Consider the following 23,293-nt stretch of genomic DNA (forward strand, 5'->3'; position numbering starts at 1 on the left):
ATATTGCCTCTAACAGGATTTGCATCTAGATGTTCTTCCAGATGTACATGCCAGTCCACATTCTGGAACAACTAGCTAAACAAAACTATATACAGTATGGTTGGAAGAGAATCAGTGCATCTGTACAGAATGAAAGGAAAAATAAAATTCAAAAATTGCTGCAGCTGTTCAAGCTTCTATTTTCTACTAATCTCATCTTTGATAGAATAACCTTCACAGCCATCAGAACATTTCTAAATTAGACATCTAAATGAAAAGGCTTTCACAGTTTACCTATTTTTTTTTTTACTCAAACTAGGCAAACAGCTGTAGAGAACACAATGGGTTCAGCTGGATTATAAAATTCTGGAAATGGTAAGGCAAATATTTGCACACATTTGGGGGAGACAGTACTGCTGTGAACCTTTGTGATGAACAGAGTTCTTTTATGCAAAGGTATGATATAAGAATGAAGATTCCATATGCCGTTTATATTATTCCTTTCCTCCCCCTTCCTTCTCTGATAATAATGTAATCAAGTCAGCATCTAACTTTTTTAGCTGACAGAACAGGTGCTGTGTGAAGTGAAATAGTTTAGAAGTTTATTGACAATATTTTTAGCCAGAACCATTGTGAGCAAAGCAATGAAAGACTGAATCAGAAGTGCCATTTATTTATCCATGTAAATTGCTGCGTACTTTTCCTCTTTAATCAATGTGCTTGCAAAGATAAGTGTGCTTCTTTCTCTTGTTCCAGGTTTCTATGTCCTCTCAGACAACATTCAGAACATGGAACTTTCTTGCCATCATCAAAATAAGTGGTTTTGGACTTGATAAAGTGCGCACACATGCACACACATACGTACACACAAATGGAAAGGGAGAACTTGTGCTGAAGCATATTTTGGCCCAATATTGAACATATGAACATATGAAGCTGCGTTATACTGAATCAGACCCTCGGTCCATCAAAGTCAGTATCGTCTTCTCAGACGGGCAGCGGCTCTCCAGGGTCTCAAGCTGAGGTTTTTCACACCTATTTGCCTGGACCCTTTTTAGTTGGAGATGCCAGGGATTGAACCTGGGACCTTCTGCTTGCCAAGCAGATGCTCTACCACTGAGCCACCGTCCCCGTTATTGGTAACTCAATAAATTCCAGTTTCTTTTCTAGCAGTATTCAGATAAAAAAGATAGAAATAGACAACTGCAGATGTATGCTTCCTCCATACAGTGCAATACTGCCCTTGAAATGTTGTACAGTACTGATTCTGAGCATCAAGTGGTTTTCTGCTACCAAGGAGTTGCAACAACAGCTAAACCATGCAGCTCCATGAATGCTTCATGACTGTTCAGCAGGCTGTATTGCCAGGCAACAGGTAGCTATGTGAACAAGAGAAGGAAGTCCAATCAAGATTCACAAAAATTGGTTGGAAAGAGTCATGGAAAGAGTTGCTTTTATATGAAAGAAGTGACAGCTTATAGCACATGCTGTAAAAGTGAAACTAGATCTGGAAGCTAGATGATCTAAATGACAGCAGGTGGCTGGGTGCCAGAGGTATTGCATCAGCCAGCACAGTCAGCATGACACAGCAAGCTGCTGATTGGCTGGTCAATGTATAAATGTACAAAGTCACTATGGTGTTTGTGGGTTAATGGAGTTGGAGTTGCAGCAGAGCATACTGTCAGAGAGAAGAGTGATTGGTGTGTAAATAAATGTATATAGTGGTTTTACAGCTACTGTGTACAACCTTCATTCTTGCGTCACTAAGAATCACCCTCTTGGACTCTAAGTGCATTGACAGGGTTATGGGCCCAGCACGCTTCCGCTGCGCCTAGAAGACCTGAGAGAGGTGGTAAAGAAAGGATGCTGAGTTGCTCTAGAGGCTGCCTAGGAGGTGAGACCAGCAGTGGCTGAAAGGAGTCTGAGCAGGACGGCTACAGCAGCAGCTACCATGCTGGTGGAGAAGCTCACCACTACCAACTACAACATCTGGTCGCTAAGGTTAGAGCATTTCCTGAAGAGAGAGGGGCTTTGGGACTGTGTGTCAGCTTCTCCCGCTGATCCCACGCCGGCAGAGGCCGTTCAGGACCAAAAGGCTCTAGCCACTATCATACTAAGTGTCTCAGACGAGCAGCTGGTGCATGTCCGTGGGCACCAGACAGCAAAGGAGGCTTGGGAAGCTCTCAAGGCTGTTTATGTGCAAAAGTCAGCAGGTTCGCTGATATCCCTGTCTCGGAGGCTCTACAGGAAATGTATGCTGGCCGGGGAGTCGATGAGGGACCACCTCGACGGTATGTCTATCTGTTTCCAAGAACTAGAGGCGAGAGGGAAAGCGGTGGCTGAGGAAGATAAAGTCTACATAATATTGAGCTCTCTGGACGAGAGATATGATATGCTGGTGATAGCGTTTGAAGGGCAAGATGCTGACAAGCTGACTTTGCCCTACGTGACCGGCAAACTTTTGGCGGAAGAACAGAGGCAGCTGGAGAGCAGGAAAGAGCAGACTGACCGCAGCAAAGAAGATAAGCAGAGGTCTGTGGGGGCTGGTTCCAGCTGGCAAGCCAAAGAAGAGGAAAGAGCCCTGCAAGTGCGGAGAAAGCGCTGATATTCGTGTAACTAACTCGGACATTTGCAAAGGTCTTGCCCACAGCAGCAACAGAGGAAGAGCCGGCAGCAGTCTTCAAGGACACAGGCAACTCTGGTAAGAACTGGTCCGGGACTGCAGAGTATGCCGTGGATTGTTGACTCTGGGGCTACGCAGATTTTTTGCTGCCAGGAAGAACAGCTGCAGGACTGCAGACCAGCTGAGCAGAAAACAGTAAGCTTGGCTGACGGGCGACAGGCAGACGTGCTTTGCCAAGGCACGGTCTATTTTCCTGGACTTAATTATACTTTCACTAATGTATTGTGTGTGCCAGAGCTAGAGACCAATTTGTTGAGTATCTCCGTCCTGGCAACAGCTGGGTTCACAGTACTGTTTGATAATAAGGGCTGTGAAATCTTAAAGAAGGGTAAACAGCTGGCTAAAGGAATATTAAATGCAAATGTGTATGAGCTAGTGCAGACAGTAGGAAAAGCACAAACCGTGTGGAATAAACAGCCACACAGCAGGTGCATTCACCGCTTGCATAGAAGGCTCGGTCATGCCAGCTATAACACAATTAATAAGACCCTGGAAATATTGCAAGGGGGAAAAGTGGATAAGTGTAATGCATTCCTAGATTGTAATATCTGTAAGGAAGCCAAATCAAAGTCCTATCCGGCTTCTAAAAGGAGTGAGCGTGTGTCTGAGAGACCGCTCCAATTAATACACGCAGACGTTGTGGGGCCGTATGCACCTAGTGTTTCTAAGAATAGGTTTGCTTTGGTTCTGGTGGACGACCACAGCAGGTTTGCGTGGGTGTAGGCTATAAAACACAAGAGCGATGTGTTTGCAACTTTCAAGTACTGAGCTAAAAGGGTACAAAAACAACTAAATGCCAAAATAGCCTCACTCCAAATGGATCAGGGAGGTGAATTCCTAAGCAAAGACTTTGCCAGCTATCTGAGGCAAGAGGGCATAAAGCACAGAGTTGCCAACGTCTTCTCTCCGTGGGAGAACGGGGTGGTTGAACGCAGAGCAGGGGTACTCCAGAATATCTGCCACGCTTTATTGGAGGACAGTGATTTAAAGCTGGCATACTGGGGTGAAACCTTGAAAACGTCCTGTTATATCTCTAATCGTTTGTGGACGGAGGCTCTAAATGACATACCCTACAGGGTCCTGTATGGGAGAAAGCCAACCCTGGATCACCTTAGAATTTTCAGGTCTAAGGCATGGGTAAACATTCCTCTAGATAAGAGGAGGAAGGGAGGTGCCAAAAGCAGAAAACTAGTGTTCGTGGGGTATCAGAACGGCATGAAGTCCTACAGGTTTGTGGATGGGAATGATATAATAAAGCTGAGTAGGTCTGCCTCGTTTTGCGAGGATGAGAATTGGTCCAAAATACATGCCAATGAAATGCCCAAAGAAACTAAACTGCAACTGTCTCTGACAAGTGAGGAGGGGCAAAAGCCAGAAAACAAGCAGGCTCCCTCACTGAAGCAGGAGGAAGACAGTGCATTAAGCAGCAGGAGACTTCTGAGGCTGTAAAAAGTGAGCCAGGTGAAATCAGGGTCTCTGCAAGAGAAAATAAAGGAGTGCCGCCTAAAAGATATGGCTATGATACAGAAATAAATTATCTGGGCAATGGAGATTGTTTGCCTGATGGACAGCCCGGGTGCTGTGTGAGTGCACCGGATTTAAACGTGCATACTTCTTTCACTAAGGAGGAAGGAGGTTATACATATGTGTATGATGATAAGCCTAAAAGTTATCCTAGTGTGCTGGAACTATTGTATGGCAAGTCTCCTAAAGAACAGGGAGACACATAAGCAAAAGCCTGGAAAGAGAGGCTTTAAGCAGTAACAAAATAAAAGGGTTCAATAAGCAAATGAATAAATGCTGGAATGTAAAATAAATGCTGTAATAGTAAAACAAACCTGCTGCTACAAAATGTATATTAAGCTGAAATGTGAACAATTTGAAATGTAACTGTTAAACCAAAATGTAAAATCCTCAAAGCTGTAAAATGGGTGTGCCTGTGTACTAGGCAAGGTATGGTAACCATTCTCAGTGAGCCAACTGAGATAAGGGAGTGCTCAGTCTGGGAAGCGAGCCAACTGATAAGGATGTGCTGGCAGAGTAACTAGCAAGCATAGCGCAGTGCATGATGTCAGCACAAAAGGTTCAGAAAGTGGAATGCTGAACAGTAACCAATGTATATATGAGGAAATGTAACTGTATGTATTAATGTTAACAATGAACAATATGAATGTATAATATTGTGATGTATGGATTACAGCATGGTCTATAATCTGAGGAGGGGTGTTGCTTCTCTATGAAAGAAGTGACAGCTTATAGCACATGCTGTAAAAGTGAAACTAGATCTGGAAGCTAGATGATCTAGATGACAGCAGGTGGCTGGGTGCCAGAGGTATTGCATCAGCCAGCACAGTCAGCATGACACAGCAAGCTGCTGATTGGCTGGTCAATGTATAAATGTACAAAGTCACTATGGTGTGTGTGGGTTAATGGAGTTGGAGTTGCAGCAGAGCATACTGTCGGAGAGAAGAGTGATTGGTGTGTAAATAAATGTATATAGTGGTTTTACAGCTACTGTGTACAACCTTCATTCTTGCGTTGCTAAGAATCACCCTCTTGGACTCTAAGCGCATCGACAGAATGCATACCTCCTTTAATAGTTTTCTGTACCTATTTGTAAGGCGTGAGCAGGGGCTGTGAGTCAGTAGTAGGTCATTTGCTTTGCATGCAAAAAGTCCCAAATTTGTATGCAAAAATTCCCCAAAAGTCCCCAATAGTCCCAAAAAATAAGTTCCAAAAAGTCCCTGGCATCTCTATCTTTTAAAATCAGGTAGTAAGTGATGCAAAAAACCTCTGTCTGTGATCCTGGACAGCTTCTGCAAGTAACAGAAGACTAGCCATGAAAGATCAGTGATCTGACTCAAATATACAGTGCTTCATGTGTTCACATAAGAGACAAATGGTTATACCCAGCTAATGGATTTGAAATGATTTCTGTAGGTACAGTCAGGCCTCGAATTCAGCAGAAGCTCACAGGAGCGAAGCTCCTAAACCTTTCTGACAGTTCCCCCTCCTCCTCCCCACCTTGTCCATTGAATAGTAGGTACAGCAGCATAACAATCCCTGGATGAGCTCCAGCACTTGTTTTTCTGCAAAATGACCCCTGGGTACAGTTATTATGATCATGCTTGAGAATCCCTTCTCACATTTAATGTATGTGTCTGCTCATAATGGTTGTCCCCTGTGCAAGCACCAGTTGTTTCCAACTCTGACGTGACGTCGCATCATGACATTTTCATGTCGGACTTTTTACAGGATGGTTTGCCAAGGCCTTCCCCAGTCATCTACACTTTCCCCCCCAGCAAGCTGGGTACTCATTTTACCGACCTTGGAAGGATGGAAGGCTGAGTCAACCTTGAGCCTGCTACCTGAACCCAGCTTCCACTGGAATCGAACTCAGGTCATGAGCAGAGCTTGAACTGCAGTACTGCAGCTTACCTCTTTGTGCCACAGGGCTCTGTCTGCTCATAAACCATCATCTTAAAACTATCATAGGCTTGCTTAAACTCTCCTGTATCTGCTTTCCTTGTAAGATTTGCAGATTTTTGTTAGTGAAAAGCCAATGAGAAAGGAATGAATTTTCTGATGTGGAAAAGTTCCTGTCAAGAAATAACAGCTAGGCAGAGAACCATATTACAGAACACTAAAGTTATGTTATTACCTGACAGTCTATTGTTGATATCAAAAGGACACCAGCCTATCAAAGCAATGCTATTCAGTCAATACTAAGGTTTAAGATACACAAGATGGGACAGATATGATTCATTTTTTAGTCTATCAGTTATTCTGATTCTAGTTCTTCTCCCACTTCATGGCAAAAGATTTCCAGGCAATCCGCCAGAGATTGTTATCCTAGTCCACACATTTATTGTTTGCTCACTAAATTTGGAGTAAAATAACAAAGTCTGATCATCATAAAGCAAATGGCCCTCCCATATCCTGATCAAAAACCCCAAACTAACCTTCCTCTTCCCATGCTTTGAAGTCAAGAATACAATCTCTAAAAAAGAACAGAACATTTGCAGGTGAATATTGGGCTAAACAATCAAAAGAGCAAATAAGGAAAAGCTTTCTGGGTACTTTTAACATAAATAGTTCAATATGGTATTGTCACTATCCATGTTGGGTAGTACAAAATAAATTATGACCTTTTTCTAAATAAATCCAGTAACACATTGTCAGGGCTTTTTTTCAAGGAAATTCTTGATAAGACATCAAGTTTTTGGCATTTTGCAGCCTGTACTGATTGGGCTGAATGTGTTCTATTGCTGTATCCACCATGAATGTTGATTGCTTTTTCCTTTTATAAATCAAAGTTCTTTACTTGACCCATTTCTCACTTTGTCAAGCCAGAGAAAAGCTCCATCAGCAATTTGTCAACAAATAGGACTTACATTACTTTCCCGCTTATAGAGAAAAGAAACTATATCTCTCCCTTACTAGGAAAAAAAAATCTCCCAAAGCAACTGTAGTTATACAATCCTACCACCACTTTTCTGGGATTAAACCCCATGGAGTAGGATTCTGAATAGACCTGCTCAGGGGTGGAATTCTAGCAGGCGTTCCTTTGCATATTACGCGACACACCCCTGATGTAGCCAATCCTCCTTGAGCTTACAAAAAAAACCTTGTAAGTTCCTTTTGTTAGGAAAAATGTAGGAGAATTCAATGCTATTCATTATTTTCTGCATTTTGGTGTGCTGTTATTTATTTCTTGCCTGTCAGTTGCAAATGGAAAAAATGTAAAGCATTTAGAATAGTAATGTATGAAAACAGGTTGGTGAGAGGGGTATCATTGTTTCTTCTTCTTCGCCCTACAAAGTTGCAGGCCACTGATTAAGGGGTGAGTGGTTGGGTCAGGTAGACTAATGGACAGGGCTTTAATCTCTTTCCCTCTCTCTCTCCCCTAAGTTACAGAATGGCTGGCCACTAATGAAGTCCAAAAGAGGAGGAGCCAATGGACCTATGTGAAGTCTATGACCTGAACTAGCAGACAAGAAGATGTAGAAAGGAATGTGAAGAAGAAAAATGAAAGGAGGTGAAGGACAGAGGAGAGTCTTGAGGATGACAAAGGAAAGTGAAAGAAGTTAGGGTTAAGAAGGTGAAATAATGTGTACTGAAAATAAGCAGAGTGCATGTGCTTGGTATTTGTGCAAAATGATGGTAGAGCCTAGGTCAGTGACAAGTTTCGAAACAAGGGTAAAGTAACTGAGGGTGAAGACAATAGTTCTTTCAGAGGTTGGAAGAAACATGAAGAGACATCATTGCTTGTCACCCTCAAAGCAAGTGATCTTCCCTGTTAAACAGCAGACCAATAAGAAGAAGCAAAAGCATTTTCCCATTTTAGAGATTATTAAAATTCTAACTTGCACAGTGGGCACAGGAAGCATGGCACCATCAATGTGGGAGTGAATTGGTTTAGTCGTCTGTCTCTTCTCAGGATGCTTGACTGATAAGTGAAGGAGGGGTGTCTTTTTATTTTACAAAAACTGAATGCACAACACAGGAGAGCTAACCCCAGACCATACAGACCATGCCCTATTCAGTCCTGAAAAACACAAAATGCTCTACATCTTTCAACAGCACTACAGATAAGATTAGAATTTCAATAGCTAATCCATATACAAAAGAACCTCCTCAGGAAAGTTCGTCCATTAGCATGTCACCGCCTGGGAAGCTCCTACAAAATAATGACTCAGCTCTATCCCACCTTCCTGAGTAGATATAAATTACCTGCCTACCTTCGTCTTCTCACTTTGACCCAGAGAGAACTCCAGTTTTCTGGGTTATACCTCTGAGGATGCCAGTCACAGTTGCTGGCAAAACATCATGTCTCACAATGCCAAGACCATGGCCATACAGCCTGGAAAATCTACAACAACTAATGAACTCTGGCCGTGAAAGCCTTTGACAACATATTAAATCAACATAACCAGTTAATTTGCAAGAAAGTTCACATCACAGTCTAAAATATATAGTGTAAATATAACCCAAAAATATTCAATCCAAAAAGTCCAGTCTAAAAATATAGTCCAAATATTAAATGCCAGAAGATCGAGTAAATCAAGTCCAGAATTAGATGCCTGGATGTTTCAAGTGTGGAAAACTTCCCTTCAGCCAGAATCGAATGGTGGACCGATTACAAATTGGGAAAAGCCCAATCAAACCTTATGTCTTAGAGCATCTTCGAATATGTGAATTGTTCAACAAAATATTGCATGATTGTATAATGGATAGCCGGTTTGGTGTAGTGGCTAAGTGGGCGGACTCTTATCTGGGAGAACCGGGTTTGATTCCCCACTCCTCCACTTGCACCTGCTGGAATGGCCTTGGGTTAGCCATAGCTATCACAGGACTTGTCCTTAAAAGGGCAGCTGTTGTGAGAGCCCTCTCAGCCCCACCCACCTCACAGGGTGTCTGTTGTGGGGGGAGAAGACATAGGAGATTGTAAGCCGTTCTGAGTTTCTGATTCAGTGAGAAGCACGGGGTATAAATCTGCAATTCTTCTTCTTCTTCTTCTTCTTCTTCTTCTTCTTCTTCTTCTTCTTCTTCTTCTTCTTCTTCTTCTTCTTCTTCTATAGTTCCAGACACAGGGTTTAATTGCCTATAATACAGGGTTTGATTGCCTACAAATAAGGGCTTTTCTCATTTTGGAATTGGTCCACTACCAGTTTTTTATGATGTTCAGCACAAAATTAGGTTTGTGGTGAGGCTCGTGCCCATTCCTAGTCATTCACAATGTCTAAAAAATTAAAACATCTAAAATATTTTTTTTTAATCATCTATTTCAACACAGAAATAACAACAGTAAATGGAGGTCCAGCTATTAAATCAAATGCTTTCCTGAAGAGATGGATTATGAAATGTTTCCTGAAGGCCAGGAAGGAAAATGTCGAGTGCCCAATGGTGATTATAAGAGCAAGAGCCATTTTAGCAAGGATTGGATTCTCAATCCATCAACGCTTGCCATTTCTCTGCCTTATCTGTCCTTATAAATGAGCCACTGTACAGCATGGACAAACCTCCATGTCTGGGGAGGCCACTGTTAAAGCACTTTATTATCCAAAATTTTTCTTTTCTTTTTTTTCAAATAAATGAAAATGGGAAATGAAGCATCTCATGATTGGTAACATCTCCTGCTTTCATAATCTAGCCTATAGAAGATTTTAGCATGAAGACTGAAAACATCGAAAGCCTTGTTCCAAATGACTCTGTGAGAAAAATTTATGTTTTCAGCATAGAGAGAAAGTACTAAAATTTTATGAAGCTAAAATGAAATAAAGCTAGAGCAATGCCATCTGCCAGGACAAATCGATATAGGAGTGACCATGTTTCATTTAAGATTAAAGATAGTCACTCAGATATCAAATTGTCCTGGCAGATGGCATTGCCCAGAGAGAGGAAGTCTCACAAATTTTCACCACAAGAATGCAAAGGGAACCCATTGTTTAAAAATATGGAATTGAAAACTTTGAAGACATTATCCTTTTGATACAGAAATATTATGAGTGCAGTATTTCTTTTATAATTCATCAGCTGATACTTTTATTTGGCTACCAAAAGGGAATGAGCTGTCTCCGGGTAGAATTCCATCATTCACACTCAGTGAACAACAGATGTCAGCATCCGATGAGAAGCAGCCCTCCCCAGCACCGACATTACCAGCCTAAACTCGCTTCCAAGAGTCCTGCTAATTAGTTCACTGATTTCAGATGGACTAAGTGTGGGGGGGGGTGGGGATTTGTTCATCTTCCAGAAAGCTCTCTCAGGGCATTGTTCTGGTTGGCTGTAAGCAGTTGGAAGGTCAGTTTCTTATAAATGTGTGTAGATTACTGTGTTAGGCTCCCTTATCTTCACCAGCCATGTTTGTGTTGTGATATTATATTGCCCTTTCTTCTCTTCTGGATTATGCTGCTTGCTCTGCAACCAAACCTGACAAGGTCTCAAGACATTAACATCTGCACTCAGTGGCAGCCTGCTCACTAGGCAAATTAGGTATTTGCCCATGGCATGGGCCTTGGTGAGGCACCAAATTGGGTCCTCCCTCTTTTCCTGCCTCCTGAGTGATTGATATTGCCTGGGAGGAGAGCCACTCGAAAGCCTCCCGTCTCACCACCCGTTGCTCTCCTTCATGGCAACCTCACTGCCCCACCGCCTGCATGTCATACCCTCCACCCCCCGTGGGCCACAGGCAAAGCCAGAGGAGGCTGGGGAGGGTGTGCACATTAGCTGCACAATGGCCCGGAAAGCCTCTGAGCACCACAGAGGACCATGCACTGTCTGGCTGTCACTCCACCTTCCTTCCAGAAGGGAGGCGGAGAGACGGCAACCGGACAGTGCAGGGCCTCTGTGGCACTCAGAGGCTTGCCAGGCCATCACACAGCCACCATGTGCACCCTTCCCAGCCTCCTCCACTGCATGCACCCTTGGGGGTGGAAGGGTGTGAGTAGCAGGGTAGTGAGGACACCATGGAGGAGGGTGGCACAGCATGGGTGGTGGGACAGCATTGTCTTGGGCATCACACACCCTTAGGCCACCCCTCTCTGCATTGTAAGAACCCTTCACTAAGCGCATTTATGGAAGTCAGCTTTATCGTTTTTATGTGCTTGAACCTTCACTGAAACTATATGGTTTTATCTTTTCTTTCTTTAAAATAAAGCTATTTTTATATATGGTGGTGTTGCTGTGAGTTCACTGGTCCAAAACCAGAGTAATCATGGTTTTGTTATCAACAGAGGGTCTTGTTCCAGGGTTTCAAGTTTGAGACAGGGGAACAATTCTGTCAGTGCAAGATGGGTCAGTCTTTACACGAAGGAAAGTCAAGACGAAGTGGAACTGGAACTCTGACAATCAGTAAGACCAGATTGCTCAAACAGATGAACTGAAGACTTCAAAGAAAATTTTCTAAACAGAATTTTTTTTCCCACATCAAGATCATTAAGAGAGTAACATCTGTACATCTTGTGCATAGAGCACAAGACAAACTCAGGTAAAATAAATATGGCAAAATGAATCACCTGCATCGTTTTCACACATGATACATCTTTTCCTATATGGAGATTATTTACCTGCAACCCCTGGAATGCAAACAAGAGACTCAGATGTTAGGTTAAACTAGGGACAACTGTATTAACAGCTGACTTGTAAGAGAGATACACAATAAAAGGTAAGGCCTTGGCTACAGGGGCTAGTTGGCAGAAGATTGTTCAGATATTTGGGCAGTGTGCCAGTAACTACAGCTGTGAAGAGCTAGGCTACAGATTTATCAGGGGAACAGAGTACACCTTGATATTTCTAGAAGCATATTCCTTACGTATGTGTGGGGGAGTTCTACTTCCTGGAGTGCATCTATATTAAAGCCAATAGAAAACGCATAACTTTAAGCAATAATGATACCGTCACCACATTAATTGATGACACAGCTTGTAAAGCTTTTGGCTTATTCTGCAGATTTTTTTTTACACTAATTAAACTTAAAGCAGTAATTAGGAGAAGCTGCAGCTGAAAAATGGCAGCCTTTTATTGTTTATTCCCTAATTGCACATGTAATGAGGCAAATTTTAAAATAGTCCACCTTGGCACTTAGGTTTAATGATGCTTTGTCTATAGGCTGAGCAGTAATGCCTTCATTTTTAATACTGAGTGTTCTTTTTCAGTTGAAGCCTACCTGGAATGCTGAAGAAAATACCTTAATTTGAGAAGTTCAAAGACAATTCATGTTACACAATGAAAGACTAAAGGGCCTTGAATTATTGAACATGTTTATTTGGCTTTGTTAATAGTATATACTAGAGGTGGCCAAACTTGCATAATTTAAGAGCTGCATAGAATAAATGTGATGTTTGAGAGCTGCCAGACATGAATGTTTGAAGGAAGGAAGGAAAATAGATGGGAGAGGCAGCTGGTGGTGGAAAGAAAGCAACTTTAACTTTAAATGAATTCTCCAAGCTGCCAGCTGACTTGGCTTGGAGAAATTATTTAAAGAGACAAGTGCCTTCACCAAGCCAGCCAATGAGGCCATGGGGACTTTGAGAGCCACACAATATGTGTGAAAGAGCCACATGTGGCTCCTGAACCACAGTTTAGCCACCTTTGGTATATACAGTATACATAGTGCCAGAATCTTGCAACATGCTTCAGTGCATTTTTAAAGAAGTAAATCCTAGAGTTCAGTAAGGGTTTTTTTTTTTTTCTCCTGGGAAGTCTGCATAGGACATTGGGCTTGGATCCTATGAAAGAGTTCTAGGCAGACTAGATAGTTTCTACAATGGACCACTCTCCTCCACTAAAACTTCTGTTTGTGCAGGGGCCCACTGATAACCACTGATCATTCAGGACATTTATATGCCACTTCTCCAGAATCCTGCTTGAGGCAGCTTACAATTAAAAATAACACCACAGATCATAAAAACATCACAGATCATCAGTAAAAAAAAAGCCATTAAAACAAGCTATTGTCACAAAAGCAGCATAAGACAAGCACTGAAATTACCAACCAGAAGGTAATCCCCCAAACCATTTCTAGTCATCCCACTGCACTGCACCAATCCAAAATATTTCTATTCATCCCACCACACCATCAGGGTTTCATAGACATTATGTAAATTGTTGTCTATGGTTAATATTGAGCAAACAGAAATTTCAGCAGAACAGAAAGCACTTTCCTTGCCAGAGACTGTCCAGTGAACACAGAAATCATTCATAGGAGCTAAATGTTGGATCTCAGAACTCTCTACATTCAAAGGGGAAATCAACCAGCCAACTTTTTCTTCCCTTATTCCTATACTAACTATTGCTTGATTTCTTAAAACCACCAGATTTAGAATATAACTTTTGCTGTGTTTTTCAGTTGGAGAAAATAACAAAGACAAGAAAACCAGTGATCCTCAACTATATTTCATCCCCCCCCCTTTATTTTGTCTTTCTAGAACTAACAAAAAAAGGCACCAGATCTATATAATTGCATAGATAACTTTGAAATGTTGCTGATACAGAGATTCTTGTTTTAAGTCTGCAGGTAGTGTACAGCAATAGATCTTACCGGTATGAGGTATCACCAATTCACCTCAATCAGCAGTTTGTAAATCCTTAATCTTTTTGTTCTGCAATATGGCATTTTTTTCAGGATGCAATGTGTTCATAGTTCAGAACCTACAAGTCTCAAAGGGACCACAGTCTCAAAGGGACCACAGTCAGGTGCTATACAGAGATGAGAAAACTGCAAAGTCATGAGGAACAACAGAAATGAAAGAAGGAGGCAAGACATTATATAATAAGAGATGGGTAATATGAAAGGTGCCCTGACATAGATGGCCCAGGTAGTTCCAACCTCATCACATCTCAGAACCTAAGCAGGGTCAGCCCTGGTTAGGACTTGGATGGGTGGCTACCAAGGAACGGCAAACCACCTCTGAATGTCTCTTGCCTTGAAAACCCCTCAGGGTTGCCATAAGTTGGCTATGATTTGATAGCACTTTACACACCCACACATATAAAAGACACGGGAAAGCACAAAGGTATTGGAAACAACAAGCTGTATACATTGATAAGAGGAAGATTAAGGGGGTCCGGGAAACTGAATGTGTTAGGATTATTTGTCTAACAAAACCATAGCTAAACAATACAAAAAGAATTAATGGAAACTAATAAAGAACAACAAAGAATTCCATCTAAGTCTGAAAGCCTTTAAGTGTCATTCTTAGGAGTCCTTGCAAATTTTGAACTGATTAGTGAATCCATATATAAAGGAAGGCACCACTCTGTTTAGCCATTAGTAAAGGGAGTATTTGGCTCAAGCATATGGGGTATCACATTTTACAAGGATATCAATAACCTGGAAAGTGCTCAAAGGAAATTAACAAAGAAGATGAGAGAGGTTTGGAGTGGAAAGATGAGCAAAGGAAACATGAGGCTGACATGCTGGGTTGATGGGAATGTAAAGAATTATGTTTGAGAGAAGGGGAAAAAATCTTTGCCCAAGAAGACTGAGAATGGTTTTATTAAAAACCTACATCCTGTGAAGCACATCCCCTTCCTTTTTCAGAGGAACCTTGAAGTGGTTCTGAAAGGGACCAAAAGTGTTTTCACATACATGTGGCATTTATGCAAACATACTCCCCAAATCAGTGCCACTCCTCTCAAAAACGAAAAGGCATTTCTTGTTCGCTCTTGATCTGGTGCCAATAGCGGCAATCCCAGGGCTTGAATTTAGCAGGAGCTCACAAGATCACAGCTCCTCAACCTCCAACCAGGGTCTGCATGCAGCGGGAGTTTTCTCCCCACTGCACACAGATCCTGGGGCATATGCAAATGAGATATGCTACTGCGCTCCTGCATCTTTTTTCTTACAAAACGACCCCTGAGCAACCCTATCCCTTTGGCAGAGGCATTCAGACAAACAGTCTCTTTGCAGCTCTGATGTGCCCCTTCTTTTTCTTTTCTTTTAAAGGATTCCTTTACTTGCTTGCATTTGGTTAGCTCACTCTAAGTGGCACTTACTTGAACCTAAATCTGCCCAATTTTGTGCCAGTTTTGATATCTGAAGAAACATTAGAGGAACAAATAACACTGTTTTTAAAGTAAACTGTACACCAGCAGATTACAGCAAGGCTGGCTGGAAATGCACACAAATGGCCTCAAAAAGGGGAGGGGAGCTTTGGAGTGAAGTTCAAGTTCAGTTTTGCCTTTGAGATACTCTCTTGTGTGTTGTGAATATTTGCTAGCAAATATTTGGCTTAGCCCTAGAAATAATGGGTACAAGTTTCACCAGAGCAAATGAACCTCCAGATTCTACGGATTCAATTGTTAGGTCCCATACTAATGCAGGAAGGCACTTGACTGCCTTGTTCTTGGGCTGTGCCGCATGTGTCCATGCTTGAGAAAATTCCCCTGCATGGACTAGCTCTTTAACTTTCATAGCATTTGCTGAGAACAAGAGTCCAACTTTAAGCATGATCCCCCTTCTCCATCTTTAAATGGACAATGTTCACTCTGACCTTGGTTCCAGACTCCCTGGACCCCCTTTTTGTCACCATTTATGGACTCAGTTAACTCTGGCCTAGTGTCAGAGATACAGGACCCTTATTGTTATGAACTTATATTGTGTGAACACAAGCAAACTGTTTCTATGGACATTAATAACAAATACCCACTTGCCTACTGTCTATAGGCAGTGGGTCCTGTTTGATCTTAAGTATTTGGCAACTGTGCCAGCTTCAATATGGACATTTTACTCTGTGGAGCCAAACAGCAAACACTCCAGCTTAGCTAAGAGGCCTCCCTGCTTGTTCATGCCATTGCTGTAACTGTGTGTTCCTCCTGCATAGAAGGATTTCAGATCAGGCTTCCCCAAGGAGCTGCCAAGCCATGCAGAACACAACTGCACTTCTGTTCAAGGAAGACAGCATCTAAGAGTAGCCCTCACACAGAAGCCTAGATGGAAGGAATCCTAACTTCACCTTGTTCCTGCACAAGCAGCCATGAGGACAGAATTAAGACAACACTCCAGGTGTGCCAATGCAGATGCAAATGTAAAGAGCCAAGTAGGACAAAAGAGCTTGCTACAATGTGAGAAAAAGACCCCTAATTTCAGAACATCTTAGTCACCCGTTTGGTTGCCAGGGTGCCTGGAGACTCAACTCACACACATCTGCCAGGAGAACATGGGTTTTGTCTACCAGAATGAAGGGACTTATGTGTAAGTACTAACAGCCACAACGTTGCAGCAACACTCCATGTCTCTGGAGGAATGCTAACCAGGAGAACAGATGGGTTTCCAGTCGCTCCGTGCAATCACCATCTCGGCCGTTGCAGCGGACGAAGGTGCGCCACCAGGAACTGTCCAGGCAAGCAGTTTCCAGCCTTGACCATAGAATTCATATGGGAAGGCTAACATCACCAGCAGCTATCTTCCTGCAGTGCCAGACTCCATTACAGTGAAGTGAGAGGCTCACGTACTCAACAGATGTCACCTATGCATAAGGCCATCAAGTTTATCTTAGGCGTGGATTCTGCCAGACTGCCTAAGCGTTTGTCCAATGGAACCCAAGACAAACTCTGGTGCCTGTAGAGGGATGAAGAAGAGGAAGAACATCTTCACCTAGAGCCAAGTGTCTTTGTATAGACTGGGTGTTACCTTAGGTAGCAATTTGGCCATCTATTGTCAGCTTTTTAGATAAGTTTGATAGTTTTAATCACCCCCACCCCAATAATTTCTCCCATTCTTTCCCTTAATGGTCATCCTGGAGCCTCCCCGTTTGTCCCATTGTTACCTGGAAGTCCAATCAGGTCACTAGGGCCAAGCCTGCTCATTGGCCAGGTATGGGCATCCAATCAGGTGCCCCCAATAAACTGGCTATTGGCTACCACATAAGTCCAGCCCTTATGGTCACTGAGGAGCCTCCCCTTTTTCTGAGGTTATGTACCAGCTGACCACCTGTCATCTCCCCCTGTACCTCCCATCCCCTTATAACCTGTGACCCAGCTCCCCACAGGTGTGCATCTAGCAGTACCCCATTCCTGTTGTTTAGATCCATCCCCAATTCCTGATCAGTTGAGGGTCCCTTCCCCCTAGTTCTCGCTTGTTGCCATTGGAGCCTTCCTTGAAGACTACGATCGGTAATTATCACCCTGTTTGTCCATCCTGATGTTACCTCTATGCATTTCTCTCTATTTTTATTAGGACTGTATGTGTGTTGTATGTATTCATTACCTTGTATGTGTGTTCTGTATTTTTCTGTAATAAATTTTAATTGTTTTACTTAATTAGTGTCCTTGGCAAATTTAAGCAATAATTTCTGGAAGTGGAATCCTGTATACATAGATTCTAGATCCTTTTTAAGCTATAGGTGCCCACCTGTCAATTCCCCAACCTCTTTTGAGGGCATTTTGGCTTACAACAATGCCCACACATAACACAGGTTTGTTCCTTTCAGCCATTGAGAAGATCACTGGACACAAAGGAGAAGCTCAAGGAAGTGACTGTTGCTGAGAATGTAATCTCATCATACAGGACAACCCCATTGTTTTTGCTCTGGTGTTACAATGAGATAGCAATGTAGCTCTAAATTGACCAATTCCTTTTCTTTAAGGTAGTTTTTCAATAGTTGAGCCCATCAAGGCCCAATAATCCTATCAAGCTCTGGAAGCCTCCCCTTGTCCACCCCTTTTTGGTGACACAGGAGTCACATGTACTGGCATCACTGCAGTGTCACAGGTCTCCTGATCTACTGGTCACACACCACATGACCTCATTACCTGAGGGCACAAATTGTTATATCAAGGCCAGCACATGGCCAGTACAATGTGTGTCTTGTCTTACCCTTCCACAGACTTGCACCCCTAAACTCTGTTTAGGCCACTCCACCTTCATGTCTTCTGCTTCAAGGATCCATGGACCAGGTCGTATCCCCCCCACCTCTGCAAATATCCCTAGGATTCTCTATTCCTCACACCCTTATTTCCTAGCCTCTTGTTATGAATGTGTGATTTTAAGTAAACATTTTATGTTAAAAACTATTTTACTGTTGGAGTTTTATTCTGAAAACTACACCTCCATAAATTGGCAAAAGATCTCTCCTAAGCTTTGACAGGGTCTTCTCTGCTAATTCCATCTCCTTTTTTTTAATAAATATTTTTATGTTTTATTGACTCTTGTACAATTGACCATTACAACATATGAATGTTGGAATTACAAATAGCCCTTACCCCCCCCCCCAACCCTCCCCATCTTCTCTTAGTCTTTCCCCCTCAGCCAAGGGCACAAAGTCTTGATCTTCCACTGAATGTCCTTCCTTGTTTCTCCTGAGATCCATTCAAAATAAGGGTTCCATCTGGTCTCGATTTCCTTGACTTTATCTTCCCACGTGGAATCCTTGATGATTGTTGCCACGATGTCAGACTGTATGTAATCAAACAAATAGTTGTGCCAGATTTCTATTGACCATTTACTTTTATCTTTCCACCCCAAAGCGATGACCACCTTCCCCGCTAGTATCATTGCCTTGACAAGGTTTTGAGTGGGTCTACTTAGTGCCGGACTTCCTATTGTGCTTAACAACATCATATTAAAGCCAATGGTTAATGGTACATTGCAGACTTTTCTAATAAATTGAATAATTTCCCCCCAGAAGGGTTTAACCTCTTCACACTCCCACCACATATGTGCAAACCAACCCTTAAATTGTTTGCAATGCCAGCACTTGGAACTCATTCCTGGGAATATATTGGCTATTTGTGCGGGTGTTTTGTACCATTTTGTGAAAAATTTAAATTCCAGTTCTTTAAATTTGATTACTTTAATCCCCTCTAGTCCTTCCAAGATTTTCCCAGCCAACCTCTCTGTTAACTGACCTTCATGACTCCAAATCTTTTGTAGATGTACTATTATTTTATCTTTATTTGAAATCATTTTTCTGTATAGTAACCCCACTAGACCCTTCCTTTGTTTGGCCATTACTTTATATATCTCTTCCATTGGAGCGTCTAACCAAAGCTCTCCCTTTTCACTGATCTTCTTAACTATCTTATGTAAGCCTGCTATGTTTAACCAGTATTGATTACCTAAATCTTCTGTAATTTCCTGTAAAGGTTTTAGTTTACCACCCCTAAACATATCGTCCACTCTATAATAGCCTTTGTTTTTAAGCCTTCCCCACTATTTTATAGCATGCGCCTCCTTAACAATAGCTTCTAGGGGGGTCCATCTTGAAACCTTTCCTAGCCACTGTGGGTACCATTTCATCCAGGTTTCTAATGATGCTCTTCTGGGCCCTATGGCTAATTTTAGATCTTTTGTCGACACTGTGGAAAAAATACCAAATCTTCCAATACCACTGTTAACTGCATTCTTGAAATTAATCCACTTCTGTACCTTATCCTCACTCAGATCTAGTAACGCTCTTAGTTGGAAGGCCTCATAATATTTACTTAAATCTGGGATTCCCCAACCTAATTCTGATTTAAGGTTGTATATAATTCTCTTATGAAACCTACAGTTTTTATTATTAAAAATCCACACTTTAATTGCTTTATTCCATTGTTCAATTTGATTTTTCCTCAAACCTAAGGGCAACGTTTGGAATAAATACATTAACTTTGGTATCAAGAACATTTTAAGGGATCTTATTCTAGTTGATATCCCTAGTATTTTATGATTCCATTTATTCATATCTCTCTCTATTTTCTTCCATATTTTACCATAGTTCTCATTTATCATTTTGTCCATATTTTTTTGCAGGACTATCCCTAGGTATTTAAGTCTCTTGGCCCCCATTCCTATATTCGTAATCCTATTTATTTCCTGTTTTTCCTCTCTATTAACATTAAGGTATAAAATTTCTGATTTTGCCATATTCACTCCTAGCCCTGAACACTTTTCAAAATCATCTAAAATTATCTTAATCTCTTTAACTCCGTCTTTGGGGTTAGACATAATTACTATGATATTATCCGCAAATAAATTAATTTTCATTTCTTCATTACCTGACTTATACCCCTCTATTCTCCCCGCATTCCTAATTCGCTCTGCTAATTGTTCTATAGCTATTATAAATATGAGCGGGGATAGTGGACAGCCTTGTCTTACCCCCCCTTGAATTGGAAACGCTTGTGAGTGGTCAGTGTTGACTCTAACTTTTGCCTTACCACTGTTGTATATTTCCTGTATGGCGTGTAAGAACCGTTCCTCTAAACCTATCTTCTTTAATATTTGCCACAAGAATTCATGTGAGAGAGTATCAAAGGCTTTGTAAACATCCAACTTTATCAGAGCTATTTTTATCTTTTGGCCATGGTGCAGTACATTTAAGATATTTCTAATGGGATGAGCAATAGATCTACCCTCAATGAAACCGTATTGGTCCCCTTTTATAATTGACGGGATAACTCTCTTAAGTCTATTTGCTAAAACCTTAGCAAAGATCTTATAATCTTGATTTAGTAAACTAATGGGCCTATACGAACCTACTTCTTCCAGGTCTTTCTGGGGCTTTAATATCAAAATTATTTCTGTTTCCTTCCATGAGTCCGAGGCTTTCTTTCCTTCCAAGACTTCGTTAAAAACTACCTGCAATTTGGGTGCTATAATTTCTACCATTTCTTTATAAAAGTCAGAAGTAAAGCCATCCAGCCCTGGTGATTTACCTTTTTTGAGCGCTTTTATTACTTCCTTTATCTCTTGGAGTGTAATCTCAGCTCCCAGTGAGGCTTTCGCTTCCTCCTCTATGATTAGCTTAGGTGCGGCCCACACCTCCGTTATATTCTTTTTCATATATAACTTTTTATAGAAGTCCTCAAATGCCTTAGTGATTTCCTTAGAGTTTTGAGTTCTATTATTATTAATTTTTATACTTCTAATTGATTGTTTTGCCTTTTTAACTTTCAAATAGTTAGCTAACCTTTTTGCTGTATTAATACTATTCCTCTGAAAGTCGTTCCTAACCATTATTTCCTTTTTCCACATTGTTGCCATATCTAGGGCCTCCAACTGTTTTTGAATCTCTTTAATTCTAATCTGTAAACTAGGATTACACTTTCCCATTATTTCTTTTTGTAACTCCTCCAATTCATTAAGTTTTGTTTGCCTTTTTTTATGCCATTCTCTTTTTATGTCTTTTTCTTTCCTAACCAAATGGCCCCTTATTACCGCTTTAGCAGCGTCCCATAATATATTAGTTGACACAGTGCCTCTATTTTCCTTAAAATATAATTTTAACTGTGTCATTAAGTATTCCCTATCCTCTTCTTTTGCCATTACCAGGTTGTTATACCTCCAAGGTCTGTTTGTTGAGGGAAGATTTAGTTCTAATTCTATACTTAAAGGGGCAGGGTCAGAAATCAAAATTGGATGGGTCTTGATCTCTTTAACCGCCATATTATTATTATTTTCCAAAATTATATAATCTAAGTGGGATGCTGTTTTATGTCTACTAGAAATGTGTGTCGGGCTGGGTCTCGAGTCGGTAAACTCATGAGCGTCCTTCAAGCCCCAATCTCTTAGCTTAATACTATTGTTCTTGGTTATGTCCGTATTTAAATCACCCACTACAATTAGTTTGCCCTCTGAAAACTGTTGTATCTTCTTAAAAACCAAGTTTAAGAATTTCCTTTGTCTTTTATTTGGTGCATAAACATTTACTATAGTGATTTTTATGGCTTCCAGCTTCCAGGTATCTACCTTCCTTATCTACTAATTTTTCAATGTCCTCCACCTTAGTATCCTTACGAATCAATGTAGCTACCCCTCTGGCTTTGGAAGACCCCCTTGCTTCTGCTAAAACCTGCCACCTCAAATCTTTTATCAATGGTTTTCTATCATTTATTTTTTGTGAGTTTCCTGTAGGCACAACAGATCAATTCTTTGTTCTTTAGCCATTTTAATTACTCTGAATCTCTTAAGATTTGATGTTAGGCCATTCACATTCAGTGAAAGCACTCTTAAAGATCTATCCATTCTCTTTATTTGTAACAAACTTGGGCCCTACTGGCTGAGGGTATTTTACTTTAATTCTTACTAAAAGCCCACCCCCCATTCCCTTCCCCTGTGGCACAGACAACTTTCTGGATGAGGCAATCATCCTGTCTTCCACCTTCCAGGGAGTACGCACCCCGACCCTCCCCTTCTAGCTTCTACCTAAAGTTAGCTCAAATTGTTTTATATTTCCCTTTAGTAGTCTGTTCTTGGCCTTTTCTCTTGTCTACTTGAACTTCGTTCTCCCGGGTCCACTTCGAGATCCACTGTTTCTTCTTCTGCCTCTCTCGGGTCTCCCAGGTCGTCTGTGGCGATGCCCAGGTGAGTAAGGAGATCTCTTGCTTCCTTAGGATTGCGGGCCTTTTCTCTTGTCTACTTGAGCTTCCTTCTCCCGGGTCCACTTCGAGATCCACAGTTTCTTCTTCTTCTTCCTCTCTCGGGTCTCCCAGGTCGTCTGCGGCGATGCCCAGGTGAGTAAGGAGATCTCTTGCCTCCTTAGGGTTGCGGGCAATCAACCTTTTTTTGTCTTTAAAAATAATTATTGAGGAAGGGTATCCCCAAGAGAATTTAATCTTATTGTCATATAATTTTTGCCCAAAGGGTCTCATTAGCCTTCTCTTTCTGATGGTTTCCTGGCAGAAGTCTTCCCTCACCCAAACTTTCCTTCCTCTAAAAGAAAGGTCTTTCTTTTTTTTCAAAGTCTTGAAAACTGTCTGCTGAGTCTTTTCCCTTGAAAATTTAATTATGACTTCCCTTGGGGCACCACCATCTTGTCTCCTTTGCAGTCTATGAGCCCTCTCAATGTCCTGAGATTGCAGAGTAACTCCTTGCTCACCCATCCAGTCTATAAGAGTTCCTTCCAGCAGTTTATTATTTATTTCCTCTGAAATTCCACCCAGAATCAAATTCTCTCTTCTATTATGGTCAGAGAGTTCTGTAAGCTGCGTATTCAGCTGGACTATTTTCTGTTTGTTAGATAAGGCAAGCTCGTTAGCCGAAACAGCAATGCTCCGTGTGTCTTTGAGTTCAGCTGCCAATTCTGAAACTGCCTCTCTCACTGACTTAATTTCAGCTCTTATCTGGTCCTGGGACAACATTATTAAAGCCTGGAAAGCAGACATTTGTTCTGATAACTCTTTAATTGATTTAGCCATAATTTCTTA

General features: G+C 41.5%; 1 non-coding gene across 1 annotated transcript; it reads right to left on the reverse strand.

Annotated features, from left to right (window-relative positions):
* Positions 1 to 1,038: 1,038 nt before the first annotated feature.
* Positions 1,039 to 1,111, reverse strand: TRNAA-GGC (transfer RNA alanine (anticodon GGC)). Its single transcript has one exon. It is a non-coding gene; the product is annotated as a tRNA-Ala (tRNA).
* Between the last annotated feature and the right edge of the window lie 22,182 nt (positions 1,112 to 23,293).

This window comes from Heteronotia binoei, chromosome 5 (genome assembly GCF_032191835.1).
Source record: "Heteronotia binoei isolate CCM8104 ecotype False Entrance Well chromosome 5, APGP_CSIRO_Hbin_v1, whole genome shotgun sequence".
NCBI lineage: Eukaryota > Metazoa > Chordata > Lepidosauria > Squamata > Gekkonidae > Heteronotia > Heteronotia binoei.